Raw genomic sequence first — 5,668 nt, 5'->3', positions numbered from 1 at the left:
CTACCACAGTATCGATGCAATTTCGGTAGACAACAGTGTTGTGTTTGTTAAATTTATGTTATTGAGTACTATACCATGTCTGGTAAGCGAATTAAATTAAATGGTGCAGCTTACCAAAAAGCAGCAAAAGATAAAAAGGTGGATAAGTTGAAGTCGCTCTACTGTACAGTAGGTTACAAGTGGGTCACTGTAATGGATGGTGTTAAATTTGAATTCAATGATATAATATCATTGTATAAGAAAAACGATTCTGAGCGAAAACGGTCAGTCAGCCTATGATATTACCAAGTATATTTGATGATATTATTGTGAATAAAGTAATTTATATATAACCTATTTACGTGGAGCCTTGTTTTAAATTTTCAATCCTTAGCCATAAAAGTTAAACATTTTATATATTTTTAACTACAAAATAGTTAATAAATTATAAATTTGATAAATGTTGTCAAAATTTGAACTTTAAATGCTTATAAAAAAAATGTTGCCTATGTATTTTTAATATTTTTCAACTGCTATTATATATCAGGAGCTTTATATTAAATATTCACACTTTTTTACCCAACAAATAAAATTTTATTGATATTTATAGAAAAAAAAACTAAAAAATTGAAAACTGACAATGTCTGTAAACAGCTCAAAAAGAGTCAAAATATTTTTAAAATTTTATGGTGTATAGAAAATGCTAATATAAACATTTAGTGAAATTTCCAAGTATCTACAGTCATTCGTTTTTTAATTACAATAAAATAAGAAAATTGTTACATGAGAAATCGAGAAATTATCAAATGTTGTAAAAATATAAATTTCAGACGCTCATAAAAATTTAATTTAAGTTTCTTGTAGACATTTTTTTTTTTTGATAAAGTTAGACAAACTTATGAGTAATCTTATATTACATTTTCAAATCTTAGATTTAAAAAGAAAAATTTTTTTAAATTCTCAACTCAAAAAAATTTGCTAATTTTCTTAATTTTTCCGTATTTTGTCAAAATTTGAACTTTAAATGCTTATAAATAAAAACTGTGACTAAAGATTTTTAATTTTTTTCATCTGCCTTTGAAACAATAACCTAGGAGCCTTCTATTAAATTTTCAAGATATTTATAGAAAAAAAAACTAAAAATTATTTAAATATTTTTCACTTATAGTAGACTTGACTCCTGATGTAACAACACGAGATCAACTCACAGTGTTTATGATAGCGAATAAAGAGAGGTGAAAATCATATGATATTTTTTTTAAATATATTATAGAGGCGGCAAATTTTATATTGCCCCGGGGCGGCAATTTGGCTTAATGCGGCACTGCGTATAACTAACCGTCAGTTACTTATAATACAAGTGATTCCCAAAACAACCGCGCATGACCAAATTTTAATGTTCTACGCATGCGTCGTTCTCGAGTTAGCATTTATTATTGTTGTTATCATTTATCAGTCAGATAATTCGATATAATATTGCATAGTCCTATATTGTTATATGTTCTTCATTTGTGTCTGTTTCGTTTTTTAATTTTGAAAAACATGTCGAAAAATAATATGAAGAGACCTCGTTGCACTAATTTCTCTGCAACAGAAGAGAATACGTTGGTCGAGTTGGCCGCAAAATATTCTAACGTGTTGGAATGTAAAAAATCAGACCACGATGTTTGGCAGGGAAAAATTTAGGGAAATTTAGGGAAAAATACCCCTTTCTATTTCTGTATTGTTCCCCATATTCTCTCGATGGAGATTGTAATTTGATGTGGGTACAATCTATTGCACCTATTACTTTTGGGAAACGGGCTAATCCATAAAACTTCACTTTCAGCTCCATTATCTCTGCTGTTGTTTTAAGCATTTTTATATATCTACAAAAACAAATTATAATTAATATACATATCAAATAATTCTTAAAAATCATCAAAGATCAAGAAAACCCCATTGAATTCTTTTCTCCTCTCCAATTTTCCAAAATACAGGTAGGTTCTATTATCTTATATTGAATGTATTAATATTACAATGTGTGTTTTTTTTTAATTTAAAATTTTTTTTTGTTTCATCACCTTTTAGGACAGTAAAAAAAAGTGCTTACATTTCTTCAATGATATTTTTGTTAATAGGAAAGTTAATCTAGTTTAGGGGGTCAAAAGCACCGTGAAAAAATAACAAAAGAAAAGTTAAGGAAAAACGTAAATATTTACTCAAAATAGATTTTCGACTAAATCGATTTTGGTTTTTGGTGTAACTTTACAACAAATTACCGTAGACATATGAAATTTTGACTGAATTTTTAAATTAGCATTTTATATAGGCTGCTGATATATTGTTACAATAGCAGTTGAAAAATATTAAAAATAAATGGTCACAATTTTTTTTTATAAGCATTCAAAGTTCGATTTTTGACAAAATTTAAGATTTAATAATTATTTTGCAGTTGAAACTTTATAAAATGTTTAACTGTTATAGCTAAGGATTGAAAATTTAAAACAAGATTCCACGTAAATAGGTTATATTATATAAATTCCTTTATTCACAATATTATCATCAAATATACTACCCTAGTAGTATCATAGGTTGGCAGACCGTCTTCGTTCAACAATAGTTAAACCTAAAAACTATTTCAAAAACATTGAATTTCGTTTTTTTAAAAAATTCAAAATATACAATGGATGTAACTTATTATGATAAACAATGTAATCTCCGAGGTTTGTAACCCTATACTTCACTGTTTTTGAGTAAAACAACTCGTAAAAGTTTTTCAAAATGTTTTGATTTTAAATTACGTTTTCTCGAGAACCCATTAGTCAAACAAATATTTTTTACTGGTCACTTGATCTCCTCAGTATTTTGTTATAGACACAGTTTTTAATTTTTATAAAATATAAAAATTGAAGATTTTTGGTTTTCAAAAATAGTCAAACCAAAAAATTTGTTTCAAAAAAATTGAATTTCGTTTTTTTTTTTAATTCAAAATATACGACGGACGTAACTCATTATGATAATAACGTATAAACATTATGATGTAGCTTAACTTTTATCATAATAAAAAGTAATCATAATAAGTTACTACTGGGCTACTGGATATTATCTCACTGTTTTACATATTGAGTAACGATATTGTACACTCATCGTACACTCATCTTGGTCGATTAAACAGTAGTTATGAAGAACTTTATTCATAATTGTTAATTGTAACAAAAAAAAATAACAAAAATGTATAGACTATACTACGTGAAAACTCCAACGTCGAATTTAAAACAAAAATCAATAATAAAACGATGATAAAGTGTATTATTGATAACACAAACCGACAGATTTTAGATAACCGGAGGATAACCGGCCGAATTCGGCCGGTTAAAAATCTGACCGTAAAACATCCGGTAACCGGAGACTTTTTGCATAACCGACGTATGTAAGAACCAACTATCCGTTAAATTTCAGTATAACCTCCGGTTAGCGCTAACCGACACTTAACCGGACATTGTAAGAACGGGCCATAGTGTCAAATATTATTAGAAACGTGCGGCGCGCTGTACATAGTTAATATATGACTACTTAATACGTGGGTACGTAACAAACAGTAGGTATATCTACCTAGATTTATCAATAGATATTAATTATTATTTAACGTTGTTATTATTGTCATCGATGCCGAAAAATTCTACAAACTAAATAACGTGTTACCCTTTTCATATTACTCAACAATAATAGATTAATCTCAATTACAAATATGCACTAAGTATAGTGAGTTAAAAATATTTACCACTTCTTCGCTTCATTTGTTGTATATTTGTACCTTATTATTTAAGCATTAATACTACCAAATCATTCTCATTATACCCGTTGTAAGCACAATTACTATTTAGTTAATATATGACTACTTAATACGTGGGTACGTAACAATTCTCACACCATAACACAGGTCGGTCGGTGTGTACAGAGTGCGTGCGAAGTATTTAGGTGACCGGGCATCACGAACTATTTTTGTTCGCACCCGGCCCGTACAGTATACCTACTTAATAATTTTTACATATTATAATTTATCTTGATAAATCAATGGTAATTATAGTACCTATAGGTACCCATCAGCAGTGTTGGTAAACATCTAGATAAATTTATCTAGATAAAAATTATTTATCTTTTATCTTATCTAGATAAATTTCTACTCAGTTATCTTTATCTTCATCTAGATAAAATTCTAGTTATCTATGAGCACTTATCTAGATAATATATTTAAATGGACTAAAAAAAAATTTGAAAATTTAAAATATTTTTTTATTTTTATTTTTACATTTTTATATTTTTCATCTATTACCTACATAGAAAACACGTTTGGTCATAATATGTATTATAATACCATGATTTTAATATTTATTAATATTCATTGTTAGTCTAGAGTTTTACATCGTAAACAATGAGAAAACCCAAAAATAGAAATATGTAATGGGCATGTAGTAGGTAAGATTGTAAAAACAACTAATGATAGCAAAAGCAAAAACATCTATCCCTGCTACCCGCCGGCCATCACCGAATGATGATGGTCTCATTAGCTGATACCCGTTTCATAGAATTGTGTGCAAAGTATGAAAAATAATTATTGTTTTAAACCGACAAAAATAAACCAACATTCATGGATATTGGACTCGCAAGCATAATAATACAATATCATTATATTATAATAATTGTAATTTATAACAATTTAATATTTATAAAACACTTTTAGAATTCCCGGTATTATCGGCTATATCTTTCCTAAGTTCTAATAAAAAAGAATTAGACGTTTTAAATGAATACCCTATCATTAAAGAGGTATTCCTAAAATACAATACCACGATTCCATCCTCAGCACCAGTGGAGAGATTGTTTAGTAAAGCAATTCAAGTCCTAACACCTAGGCGTAATAGATTAGGTGATACAGTGTTTGACATGTTATTATGTTGTAGATCAAATATGGTTTGAATAATGCACTATTTATATAATTATATTAACATAATTAATTTTATTTCTTTCAATTGTCGGTTTTTTTGTTTTATTCAGTAAGAGAATTACTTGTTACTTGTATAACTCATATACCTATGAAGTTTATTTAAAAAAAAAAACTTTTTGTATTTTATATTTGTTTTTAAAATGTTTGAAATTTGTTCAAAAAAAGACAATAATGTATTATTATTTTATTTTTTAAATGTAAGCTTTTTTATTATTAAGTCAGAGAATGACCTGTCATCTTCTTATGACTTTTATTTAAAAAAAAATAACTTATAATTTATGTGTATTAATGTTTGAAATCAGTTTAATAAAGTACATTCATTTAAAAAAATTTTAAATTATGTATTTTTTTTTACCTTTAGACTGTAGTAGGTATCCTGAATATTTTCAAAATTAAACATGAAATTATCTCATATTTATCTAGATAAAAATGTACTAATTTTTATCTTTATCCAGATAAAATTTAGTATAATTATCTTTATCTGTATCTAGATAAAATTTATTACAGTCATCTTTATCTTTATCTAGATAAATTATTAGTTATCTATTCCCAACACTACCTATCAGTATACTGACTACTAAATTTTCAAATCATCAAAGCCCCCAAATCTCCATGTGCGTATTATCATTAGTACACAAAGTTATATTACTCAAAAACTACTAGTTCGAATTTTGATTTAGATGCATCAAAGTTCTTAAAAAA

The sequence above is a fragment of the Metopolophium dirhodum genome, chromosome 1 (genome assembly GCF_019925205.1).
Source record: "Metopolophium dirhodum isolate CAU chromosome 1, ASM1992520v1, whole genome shotgun sequence".
NCBI classification, from domain to species: domain Eukaryota; kingdom Metazoa; phylum Arthropoda; class Insecta; order Hemiptera; family Aphididae; genus Metopolophium; species Metopolophium dirhodum.
This window is presented reverse-complemented; position numbering follows the sequence as displayed.